This window comes from Rhineura floridana, chromosome 4 (genome assembly GCF_030035675.1).
Source record: "Rhineura floridana isolate rRhiFlo1 chromosome 4, rRhiFlo1.hap2, whole genome shotgun sequence".
NCBI classification, from domain to species: Eukaryota; Metazoa; Chordata; class Lepidosauria; order Squamata; family Rhineuridae; genus Rhineura; species Rhineura floridana.
In genome coordinates this window covers 23997396-24010958 of record NC_084483.1, presented here as the reverse complement: position 1 = coordinate 24010958, position 13563 = coordinate 23997396, and the positions used below count along the sequence as shown (strand labels likewise).

Here is a 13563-nt window from a genome sequence, read left to right as displayed (position 1 = left end):
ATGAGAACAGGCCTTGTGTTAAATCTGAGAACAGCTTGGTGCATTGTGTTATGAGAATCCAACTCTGTGGCTGATCCAAATAGCATTGCTCTGACTTGTGGCTGAATGCTGTGAGTGCATTTTCTTTTACTAACAATTTGGTTTCAGTCTAGCACCTCATAAAAGGTTGCAGGATTTTGTAATTCATTGCACCTCATTCAGATTTAATTCACTTCATCTCTTTAACTCATTCTGCTATTGTAGAATTCAGTTGAGGTTGGATTTCAGCTTTTTCAAACATAGGCAGCAATCCTAACTATGCCCGAGGAGGGGAGGTTTTGAAGATGAACTTCCATCACATGACATTAAAGGACTGAATTGTGTGAGCAAAGCAATGCAAGTCAAGACTTCTGACCTACTTTTTGTGGCTAGACTCTTACAGCACTTTTTCTGTAGCACAGATAGCCACCAGAGGGCATAAATACCATCTTATGAACTCCATAGCAATAAAAAGAAATTGAAATAACAAAATTAATAATTATTGAATGAGGTTGACAGATGTCAAACAAAGCATGCAAGCTATTCCATGCCAGTGCTTACATGTGTCCAGAATTAAAACAATGCCTTGGGACCTAAACAGGAAAACTCTGGGACAAATCACAAATCCCACATTCATTTCTTAGTTATGAAGTAATCCCGTTCACCAAAATCCTGAGGACATAAATATTTTAACACATTCCATATTTGCATAGGCATCCACAGAAGCTCGACTGAGGGGAAATGGCGGGAAAGCTGAGGCTGGAATCTTAAACACAGTAGCTTGAAAGAAAGGCTGGGTCAAAATTTATTTATTATTATTTCTAAAAATATTTGTATACTGTTTCATTAAAAACATCAAAGTGGTTTACAACATGTTTAAAACAACCACCACCACCATTAAAAAACCCCATTAAAAATACAATTAAAACAAAGGTCAACTGTTGCGAAAAAAAAGCATGTTCTTAATTGCCTGCGTAAGCCTGGCGAAACAGAAATGTTTTCAGCAGGCCTTAAAAGTTAAAACAGAAGGTGTCTGCTGAATTTCTGTTGATAGAGCATTCCGGAGAACTGGGCTGATGACACTGAAGGCTCCATTTCATGTTGATGTGAAATGAGCCTCTCCAACTCGGGATGACCAGAGCCACTCCTGCAGAAGATCTCATGATTGAACTTGGATATAAGGGTTCAGCTTGTCCTAAGATACCGTGGACCTAAGCTGTTTAGGGCTTTGTAAATTAATACAAGGATCTTAAACCTGGCTTGGTAATGGATGGGCAGCCAATGCAGATGTTTTAAAAGTGGTGTCACATATTGTTGGCCATCAGCCATCTGGCCGCTGCATTTTGCACCAGCTGGCACATACTGGCACCTGAGGAGAACTGATATGAGGGATCCATGCCATAGGGTGGCAGTTACTCACCACCTGGCTGGTTAGACTGTTGTTGCAGATGCTACCACAGCTGCTGACTCTTCCTCCACCACCACATTTCAGCATCCAATGGGGGATCACAGTATTGGGACTCATAATACATAATGGACAGAAACTTAGGCAACATGGTGCTGTCTGCTACTCGGTTTTCCACTACAGTTTCCACGTGGCATTACAAAAACATAAATGTACCAAAACATAAGCCAATTAAGTTCCACCCCTCTTTTTCAGAAAGTTGTCTTTTTTAGAATAATACAGACATTGCAATTTGGTTGCTGTTATGTGCCTTCAAGTTGACTACGACTTATGGTGACCCTATGAATCAGTGACCTCCAAGAGCATCTGTTGTGAACCACCCTGTTCAGAACTTGTAAGTTCAGTTCTGTGGCTTCCTTTATGGAATCAATCTATCTCTTGTTTGGCCCTCCTCTTTTTCTACTCCCTTCTGTTTTTCCCAGCATTATTGTCTTTTCTAGTGAATCATTCACTTCTCATTATGTGTCCGAAGTATGATAATCTCAGTTTCATCATTTTAGCTTCTAATGATAGTTCTGGTTTAATTTGTTCTAACACCCAATTATTTGTCTTTTTCGCAGTCCATGGTATCCACAAACCTCTCCTCCAACACCACATTTCAAATGAGTTGGTTTTTCTCTTATCCGCTTTTTTCACTGTCCAACTTTCACATCCATACATAGAGATCGGGAATACCATGGTCTGAATGATCCTGACTTTGGTGTTCAGTGATACATCTTTTCATTTGAGGATCTTTTCTAGTTCTCTCACAGCTGCCCTCCCCAGTCTTAGCCTTCTTCTAATTTCTTGACTATTGCCTCCATTTTGGTTAATGACTGTGCCAAGGTATTAATAATCCTTGACAAGTTCAATGTCCTCATTATCAACTTTGAAGTTACATAAATCTTCTGTTATCATTACTTTAGTCTTCTTGACGTTCAGCTGTAGTCCTGCTTTTGTGCTTTCCTCTTTAACTTTCATCAGCATTCATTTTAAATCATTACTGGTTTCTGCTAGCAGTATGGTATTATTGATATTTCTCCCTCCAGTTTTCACACCTCCCTCATCTTGGTCCAATCCCGCTTTCCGTATGATATGTTCTGTGTATTGATTAAACAAATAGGGTGATAAAATACATCCGTCTCACACTCTTTCCGATGGGGAACCAATCAGTTTCTCCATATTCTGTCCTTACAGTAGCCTCTTGTCTAGAGTATGGGTTGCACATCAGGACAATCAGATGGGACCCCCATTTCTTTTAAAGCATTCCATAGTTTTTCATGATCTACACTGTCAAAGGCTTTGTTGTAATCTATAAAGCACAGGGTGATTTTCTTCTGAAATTCCTTGGTCTGTTCCATTATCCAACGTATGTTTGCAATATGATCTCTGGTACCTCTTCCCTTTCTAAATCCAGCTTGGACATCTGGCATGTCTTGCTCCATATATTGTAAGAGCCTTTGTTGTAGAATCTTGAGCATTACTTTACTTGCATGGATATTAAGGCAATAGTTCGATAATTACTGCATTCCCTGGGATCTCCTTTCTTTGGAATTGGGATGTATATTAAACACTTCCAGTCTGTGGGCCATTGTTTAGTTTTCCATATTTCTTGACAGATTTGGACAGATTCAGTCTCAATAGCTTGTAGCAACTCTATTGGTATGCCATCTGTTCCTGGTGCTTTGTTTCTTCCAAGTATTTTAAGAGCAGCTTTCACCTCGCATTCTAGAATTTCTGGTTCTTCATCATACGGTTCCTCCATGAATGAGTCTGTCATCCTGGCATCTCTTTTATAGAGTTCTTCAGTGTATTGCTTCCATCTTCCTTTTATTTCATCTCGGTCATTTGAGTCAAGTGACCTTTGCACATCCCTAGTTACTGATGCCTAGTTCTGCCTTTGCCCACCAAACCAATCCCATAACACTCAATCTGTTCACTGAAAAATTGCTCACCCTAATAAGACAACGCAGGAAACAAATAGTCCATTATAAGGGGCAATTATTTATTTTTTGCAATGCAGAGTATAAAAGAAAGCCTTGCTTTTCCAAATAAATTCTTAGTAGCAGCAACAGCAGTGGTGATATGTCTTCTAACAAGCAATTAGTTTAACTGATGTGGAGTCAAGGTAACCCCAACACTTCAGCAATTGTTTAAAGATTTATGTTTCACTGTTGGTTGCATAAGCCAGAATAGATGGCACCTGGGTTTGTGGCTGAGCTATGAAAGTTAGCAGAGCCTTTGACAAAATTCACATTACAAAAAGAAAAAAAAGTAAAGGAAAACCAAAACCAAACTCCACACATAAAGTGATGTGAAAACACTTCAGTGTAATCTTATGCATGTCTGCACATACATAAGTCCCACTGAGTTCAATGGGACTCAAGTGAGTGAGTATAGGACTGCAATCTTCTCAGTTTGGCTTATTGTGAAACATGTCAGTCCTCTAGGTAATCTTTCTGAACACAAGTTACAAATTGCTTCTAATTGGGAGCACAGCACAGCAGGTTCATTCATTCATTCTTTCTTTCATTCTTTCATCAATGTTAGGGTTATATATTGCATTTATATCCCATCTTTCCCGAAGGAGCTCAGGGGAGCATATATAATTCTACCCTCCCATTTATCCTCACAACAAAACTCTGAGGTTGGTTGGGATGAAAGAGAGAGAGAGAGACTCAAGATCACACAGTAAGCTTTGTGGCTGAATGGGGATTTTTACCTAGATCTCCCTATTCCTAGTGAAATCTGCAGTCTGGTCTTATGCACCAGTTGTGGTGACTACCATTGCTTGCAGATGTGATGGCTATTCATATCCTACGGGCAGCTAGTAACATCACAACAACATAACATTAACTGGAAATTGGTTTTAAATTGATTTGATTGTGTTTTGTTTGTATATTATATTGTATATCATGTACTGCTTTTTATTATTGCAAGTCGCCTAGAGTGTCCACTAATCTGGACAGATAGGCGACCAACAAATAAAATTTATTATTATTATTATTATAACAGCAACATTTTAAAAATTAATTGTACACCTACTCAAGACTCTGTATCAATCTGTGCTGCATATACACGCATAAAGCTGTGATATATTTGCACTTTGTGTCTACCCTGTGCTGTCTTTCCATCTGTGCATGGCAGGCCCAGTTCCTATGGGGATGGTCAGGTCCAGGAAAGCCATCTTTGGAGGGCAACCCCAATGCTGACCATATTCTCAGTGTCTACCACCGTTTGCCCCCACCTGGCAGTGGCACTGCGATGCTGCCAGTCTCACCATCTTGTGAGCTAACCTGCGGTCGTACGCCCTCTGAAAGAGCAGGTCCGTAGCCTGGGGGTGCTCCTGGATCCATCTTTGTCACTAGAGGCCCAGGTGACCTCCGTGGCTAGGAGTGCCTTTTACCAGCTTCGGCAGATAAGACAACTGCGGCAGTTTCTGGACTGGGATAGCCTGACCACTGGTGTCCACGCACTGGTAACCTTCAGGCTGGATTGCTGGAATGCGCTCTATGAGGGGCTGCCCTTGAGGTTGGTTTGGAAGCTGCAGCTGGTGCAAAATGCAGCGATGAGACTGCTCACTGGGGCAGGGTATTGCCAACATGTCACCCTGCTGCTGAAAGAATTGCACTGGCTGCCCATTTACTACTGGGCCAAGTTTAGGTTCTAGTTTTGGTGTACAAAGCCCTATACAGCTTGGGACCAGGATACCTGAAAGACTGTCTTACCCCTTATATGCCCAGTTGATCACTGCGCTCTGCAAGTGGGGGCCTCCTGCAGATACCATCTTATCAGGAGGTCCGTTCTGCACAACATAGGAAACAGACCTTTAGTGTGGCGAGACCTACCCTGTGGAATTCCCTCCCTTTAAATATTAGGCAGGTGCCATCTCTGCTATCTTTTCAGTGCCTTTTGAAGACTTTCCTCTTTCAACAAGCCTTTTAAGTTGAGACCTATCCCAGTCTGCGTCTGTGTTAGAATTGCTTAATATGTTTTTTAATAATGTTTTTAACCCTTTTTTAAAGTTGATTTAAAAAAAATGGTTTGAACACTGTTTTGTTTTAATGTCTTTTAAGATCTGTTTTTATGATGTTTTAAAGTGTTTTTAGTGCTTTGTTTGCCGCCCTGGGCTCCTGCTGGGAGGAAGGGTGGGATACAAATTAAATAATAAATAAATAATAAATAAAACCTAGTGGTGGCAACACTTCTGTGATGGGCTGGGAATTGAACATCTACCTGACTCCCAGAACATTACAGCACTGCTGCTGCTGGGTAAAGCTACTCTCAAGCAAGTGAGAGGAGGTAGGGCAGCTGCTAGCCTCACCCTTTTGTTTGCCTGTACACTTCTCCACCAGTGGTAGTATTACAGTGGGCCAAGACTCAGGTAGCTGCCTGGCTTCTAACCTAGCACTGCCTCTGGGTAGGTCTGCAAGCAAGTGCATGAAGGGGAGGCTGGCGGCTGCAGCAGAGCTGCCACTGCAGGCAGTGAGTACTGGGAGCAGTCAACACATCAGCCCTGGTGGGGTGTGTGGGTCCAAGCAAATGCCCCAATATCCCAAGTGCTGATGCTAGGCCTGCATGCACCAGCATCATTATTTGCTCTGGCATGGGGCTTGTGATCAATGTGTTTGCCTAGCCATGATGGCTATGCTCTGTCGCCATGGTCAGAAACAGTGTGCTTCCAAGATGAGTTGCTGGAAACCACAGCAGGGAGGAGTGCTCTTGTTTGCGGGCTTTCCATAGGCATCTGGTTGGCCACTGTGAGAACAGGATGCTGGACTAGATGGGCCATTGACCTGATCCAGCAGGCTCTTCTTACATTCTTATGATAGCTTGCTGACAGGGAAGATAGAGAATTCTGATGAAATCAGGACCAGAAATTGCTGCTGGTAGCTTATTTGTCTCCTGCCTGGAACAGAAATCAACCCAGAGAAATATGATCAATATTTGCTGATGTTTTCCATCTGCATATAATAATAATAATAATAATAATAATAATAATAATAATAATAATAATAATAATTTATTTATTGGTCGCCTATCTGTCCAGGTTAGTGGACACTCTAGGCGACTTACAATAACAAAAAGCTATAATGATAATAATAATAATAATAATAAAATTTTATTTAGCAGACGCCCATCTTTCCGACTGATATTTAATTGATTACTCCTTCCCCATTTGCATTGCATTTTATTTGCATTGAAATGAATGGTGTGGAAAAACGTAATGATAACATACTTCATAATCTAATTAGTCATGTAATTAATTATGTAAAATTCTGGACAGTAAGATAAATAACATAGTTACTGTTGGAAGCCAAATGGCAGCAGAATTAAACAGTGCTGCAAGTGATGAACATGGGCCAGAATGGAAATTGATGGCTTCTCACAACCCTACTCACAGATGGCTTTTGAAAACAGGCCAAAGGCTGCATGCTTTAGCAGTTCCAGGCCAGAGAATCATTATCCCCAAACTGGTGTCTATCACTACAGGGCCACAGCAATCCAATCTCTCCCCATCACCCATCCTTTCCTGCTTGTTGTCTAGCTTATGTGACCCATTCCCCGTTACAGCACATGGGAGGATGAGTATACTGCTGCAATGCCAGGGAAGTAGTTACCATTCCTGAATACCATTCTCTGGGTCAGGTGCTGGCAACGATATCTATTTCACGCCACACCTCTGCACCTGATATGCAGCAATCACTTGCTATGCATCTGAACTTCCATTCAGCATTGTTGGCATATAATGTTGCTATATGCCATGTTGCATACCACAACTGTGTATATTGTTAGGGTCAGATCACTGAACTAGTTTCAAAGTGCCATCTAAACAAGCTGCTATAACAAGACTCCCCCTCCCTGGATGCATGAGTATTCAATATTTAATTCAGGTGTGAGAAATGGTTTAAAATATAAAAGAAATGGAACACCCAGACTTTCTTTACTTCTTTACTGGGCCTCTCTGAGGCCCTGAAATGTTTTGAATAAGTGATGTTTACTCTTTTGTTTCCACTCTTCATTCAGGGCTGGAGCCATAACTTCACAAAGTGATGTTTCTGGCCTGGATCCTGGGAGACACGAGTCCGAAATCTCAAACTAAATGCTTGTTTTTATGACGGTACTAGGCCATTTCTGAACCCCAAGAGATTCAAAGCCATATGAATGAGCAGCTAGGCTTTTTTGGATCCAGCGCTCAAAATCAAACATGATCTCTGAACTGCATTAGAGGAGCTATGTAAGTACAAGAAAACATTAATATCAATCTGATGGACAAAATATGTATTATTCAGTTAAGTATAGATTTTATTTTTCCTGCCATTAGGCTGCTTTTCTACTGGATTTTACAAGCGGCAAGATGTCCTTTGGAGAATCTAAGACAAAAATCCACCACCACCCACAAAAAAGTTAAGAAAACACAATTAAATTGAGTTTGGTCACTGATTTGGGGGAAAAAAAGATTCTCTTCCCCCCCATAACTCTCTGAAGAGTCTCTGATAATATTTTGTATATCCTCTTATATGGCATTTTAGCCTTTCATTCACAGCCCTCTGGCGTACTTTAGACACCCTGGACTTGTGTTGAGCGATTGACTTCCATTATATTCCAACTTCAGTTCAGATTTGTATAAACAAGGTTTCCACCTGCACAACCGGCCCCTTTTAGTGCCCAGTGTAATGCACCTGTCCCCAGGGAGGCAGGTATTATAAATCACTATAATGCGCATGTTGCTGCTACCAGCAGACGAGGGGCCTAGCATAGTGAATTTTAGATGAAATGAAATAGTACAGCCCACCCACATGAAGAGAGGAGAAAACAGCTTTAAACTATATTAAAGTCATATGTAGATGACTTTGGGCATGATCCAACCAAGCACCTTGAAGTTCCATCAATTTCAACAGAAGAGACTGAAATTTGTGCTTACCTCTTTCCTTAAAATTAATGGGATTTGAAAAATGGTTAAGTCTAGCTGGCCTATGCCCTTTAAGTACAAAGGAAAAGGCTGCAGCTCAGTGGTACAGCACTTGCTTTGCATGCAAAAAGGTCCCCCAGGTTCAATCCCTGGCACCTTGGGAAATATCTCTTTGCCTGAGACACACTGCTAGTAAGTCTAGTCAGTATTGAGTTAGATAGACCAGTGGTCTAACTCGGTAAAATGCAGCTTCCTATGATTTCACTCCACTTATATTGTGCTGAATCAGAATGCCCACCAGAATGGTGGGAACTGTATGTGAAAATATGAGTACAGTTTGCAGCATCCCTTCCTAGCTTTGCGCCTCCCTTCTTTCCATCCCTTGGAATGCTCTTCTTTATCCCCTGCTTCGTATGCTTATTGTTCCCAGACCTGAGCCTCCTTCATCTCTTCCCTTGCTGCATATTGAAGTCCAAAGTTGAACATGGAAAATAGTCCAAAGGGTTAGCAACCAAGAACTGGCTTGGTACCACACAGCAATTGCAACTATTCACAAACCTGCTTGTAGCCTCTGTTTCCATATGAAGGGCTGCTGGGGTACAACAATCATCATGCTTTGCCCTTTCCCTTGGATGTTCTGGTTGGTAGATACACAGATCCACCTGTGTAAAGAGTAGGGATTGGTGTAATGGCTGCTGGTATCACAAAGGCAGAAGGAAGCAATACTGTTCCCCTGCACAGTTCCTAGAGGGGAGAGACATTTGGGGGTTCTTTCCTGGGTGAAAAGTTGCAGACTCTACAAATTCAATCATGGTTCCTCCCAGCCTTCTTTCTTCTAAAGCAAGCTAAACAAGTGAATGTATTTTAACTACTGCTTCTTAGATAGTTTCTCAATGCCTGAATTTATGTAAGTTATCTGTTACAGTGACTTCCTTTTTGAACCAATCTGGGCACAATATTCCAGAGAAGGCCTTCATATTTGCTGCCCAGGGCTCCTACTGGAAGGAAGGGCGGGATATAAATCAAATAATAAATAAATAAATACATACATACATACATACATAAAATATTTCCCAATCTCCATTAGAATATCTTCCCTGTTATACACATTTCTCTTTGAAACCACAACACACTGCTTGATTGCAGTATCCCAAGATCATCTGTTTCCAATGGCTGAATCCCAGTCAATATTTTTTATTTCTAGTTCTACTTTACCTGCTCCTCTTGACATTGTGGTCACAGTCTTTTGATCCTCCCCCCATCCAAATTCTTCTAGGACAATTTCATAGAACGAAGTGGTTGCTCTGAGAGTGTGGGTATCAATTGGTTGTCTGTAGCCTCTGTGAAAGCAAGAAAGGTACCCACTATAATGTTCCCTCAACCATCGAGAAGTGTGGATGTGTGTGTGTGTGGAGTATGCACGAGGGAGAAATTCAACTCAGTTTGCATTTAAAGGTGAATTTACCTAATCCACAGTTTCTGAAACAATATCAGAACCCAAACACAGCTATCCTTCAAAATTCACAGTTCTCCAAATTTTGCAGTACAGTTCTTCAGCCAAATAATCTGTACAAAAATGTACATACTAAGGTAAAGTGTGCATATAAATGCATATATTAGTGAAAATTACATACAAAAATGCATCATATTAAGCAAACATGTGTATGTCCTCCAATGTATAATTTTGGCCATAAGTATTTAATTACATTTGCAAATCTTCAGCTTTCTTTCGCTAGGTTTAACCGACTGATATTTCATGCAGACATTGCATTGATCCTTCAGGTACACATCCCAGGAGATCAGGTACCCAACACAGCATCCATAACCAGCCATTTTGATTCTCCTTCTTGAGGGCCACATCACACATTGTATGGCAGCCATGTTTATGCATGGTAGAGTAATCCTATCCAGTACTGGCTTCCGGACAATGTACATCTGGCTAATGCATGCATTTGTAAACATGTTTTTACTTCGTGCCTGCATTGCGTTTTCATGCATACACATAAAGCTTTTTATATTTACCCATAAAAAGGAAATGTATAAAGTGGCACTGAGTATCATTCTCTGAAACAGACTGATATCTGATGGAAGCTGCATGAAGTTTCTGTTTTCACCATTTCCAGCTGTATGCTGCTATGAGTCATTTGTATTGAAAACCTTTCCATTTTGGCTGTTATCCCCTTTACCCCCTTTTATTTATGACTCATATTTTTGATTGACTGCACTACCACTACTCTGTTTTTGTTTTTAACATCCCATCCTGTTCCATTGTTTATTCCCTGGGCTCCTATTGACTGACCCACCTGTTGTGTACTGAGGAAGTCACGACTGACAAAGACCAGTTCTGTAAAGCTGCTCAGAAGAGGCACGTTGCAGAGCCATTATGAGCCAGTTGCATGGAAATCCTCAGGTAAAAATTGTATGGAAGTCAATGAACAGGTCTTCCAACGTTGGCAAGTTTTGTTTTTTCATTTAGGTAATGGATAACCTGACATGCCACTCTGGAGTTTTACTCCAATGAACTAATGAGGAGGAGGAAGCAAAGATAATTCCTGGAGTTTAGTAGAGCCAAGTGTGAGGGGAGCACAGATATTATTAAAGGAGTACAAACAAAAAGGGCAGGCACAACCAACATGTTATACCTAAGGGTTTAAATTTCGTTTCCTGTAGAAGTGTGGAGTGTCTGCCAAGTGACAAATTGGTTTCCAGGGCAACATTTGAAAAGAGTGATCACATATCCGTTCAAGCCAAAGTACAGAACAGTTGTGCAGTTGATATTCTTTACCATTTATATGTTCAAATATCTAAGAGCTTTGGCATGGAATCTGAAATGTGAGGTCACAGTGACACATGGCAGAGGGTGTTTTATATATGGGATTTGAGGTTTTACTTATTTTTACCATTTTAAAGGATAACTCTAGTCTGCACTGCAGGCCTCAAAAAGCTTCCGCATCCACTCAGATCCATAACTGAGAGATGTGTGGAGGTCTTACTAACAGCTGTGTGGCGCATTCCAGAATATTTAATAAAGAGCCCCCAAGTCCTCCAGGATTCTCCTTGCTTTAGATTGGAGTCTTACATTCATTTTGTACATGCAACTCTGTTGATTTAATTGGAGTTTATGTATGTATAACTGAGACACTTTTATTTGCCATAATAGACCAAACACCAGGAGGAAACAAACATTTATCTTGTGAGGGTAGTAAGCTCCTACAAGATGGGGTAAGGGATGTGCATTGTGAACAGCAGGGCTGGCTAACCTGTGGCCCTCAAGATATTGTTGAACTCCAACTCCCTTCAGGCCAGCCAGCATGGCCAATGGTCAAGAATAATGGGAGTTGTAATCCAGTAGCATCTGGAGATCCACAAATTTGCCACCCCTGGTGTACATGCTTCTTAAACCTGTTACTTTATAATGGCACCATTTTAGGAAAGGGCATGGCAATCACAAATTAAGGAAGAATGCCAACCACCATGGTGAAAGAAAAAACAAAACTAATGATGTATATTTTACTATGCTGCATTTGACTGACAACTGTAGCTGTTGAAACAAGGGAACCCATAGAAGTTCACAAGTTTGGTTTTTAACTTATACAAAACATATGACCTCAATTACCTTGCAGGTTTCTGACCTTATGGCTGAAGGTTTGATTACTTATACTGTGAGTGAGCAAGAGGCCACAGAGACTACTTCTAGTCATGATCACTATTACCTCCAGAATCAGAAACAGTATGCCTCTGAATATCAGTGGCTGGTGATCTTGGGTTATAGCCAACATTAGTCAGAGTAAACTAGTTGAAATTAATGGGCATAAGTAATTTAGATCCATTAATTTCAGCCAGTCTACCTTGAGTAAAATTTAGTTGGATACAACTCCATGAGTGTGGAGTGCTGTTGCCCTTATGACCTGCATGTGGGCTTCACATAATATGTGGTTGGCCACTGTGAAAACAGAATGCTGGACTAGATGGGTTTTTCATCTGATCCATCAGGGCTCAGGTTTTAAGACAAACAGTGTCTGGACAGTAAAGGGCTGGATGAGGACAATAAGCTGAGATTGATTGCTGATAAGATACAAGGATTGATAGGGGTGCTTTCCATGTCCAAGAGCCCAATAGATGGTCTGTTCTGGATGGAGTTGTACTGTTCCTGAAGGAGCAGTTTAACAGCTTGGGAATACTTCTAGAGCCATCATTGACATTGTGACTTAAGTGTCCTCAGGAGCAAGGAGTGCCTTCCCCCAGCTACATGTGGTTTATCAGCTTCAACCATTCCTCAACAGAGATAGTCTAGCAACAGTGGTACATGCTCTGGTAATCTCAAATTTATAATGCGGCAATGTGCTTTATGTGGGGCTGCCTTTGAAGACCTTCCAGAAGCTGCAGTTTTGGTGCAGAACATGGCTGCCAGGTTGTTGAGTAGCACCACTAAATGGGATCACATTACACCAACCCTTCAAGAGCTGCACTGGCTGCCTAGTTGCTACTGATCCCAATTAAGGTGCTGACTTTGGTGTATAAAGCCCTATATGGCTGAGAAACTATGCTTTTGAACAAGTACCTCTCCCATTATTTGCTTAAGATCTTCAGGGAAGATCATGCTGTGGTCCTGTCTATGGCTGTAGTCTGTTCATTGGTGATGCAGGGCAGGACCTCCTTTGTCATAATGCCCTGGTTATGAAACTCCCTCATATTGGAGATATGGTTGTCCCTTATGTTGATAACCCTCAGTATTCAAGTGAAGATTAATCTTGACCTTTAAGCCTTTGGAGAAGGATGAGCTAAGAACTGGCCAACTGCTTCAGGAGCATATTTTTATTCTATTGCTGGTGTTATATTCAGTTTTAAGGTTTGTATACCACCCTGGGAATTCTTGGGTTGAAAGACAGTTTAAAGATTGATTAAATAAACAAATCAATCAATCAATCAATCAATCATAATCATCATCATGTTCTATACTTAATTTTGTTGATTATATCTAAGTTAATTTATTACATTTTTATCCGATCCTTCTTCCAAGGAAATCAAAGTTGCAGATACTGGGTTTTCAGATGATTTCCCATTCAAGCACTATTCAGGCTAAGGCTTCCTTAGTTTCAGAGGTGGAACTAGGCTGGGTGTCCTCAAACCATTATCTGAAGAACAGAGAAGGTGGCAAAGAATGGGCTGCTTCAATTTCTGTAGCTTC

At 41.0% G+C, this 13563-nt stretch overlaps 1 long non-coding RNA gene across 1 annotated transcript; it reads right to left on the bottom strand.

The window, feature by feature from the left end:
• Positions 1 to 3525: 3525 nt before the first annotated feature.
• LOC133382944 (uncharacterized) lies at positions 3526 to 10778 on the bottom strand. The gene is made up of 4 exons (XR_009762126.1): positions 10679 to 10778; positions 9591 to 9715; positions 8934 to 9037; positions 3526 to 6371 (listed from the first exon to the last, which is right to left on the bottom strand). It is a non-coding gene; the product is annotated as an uncharacterized LOC133382944 (long non-coding RNA).
• Positions 10779 to 13563: the final 2785 nt, after the last annotated feature.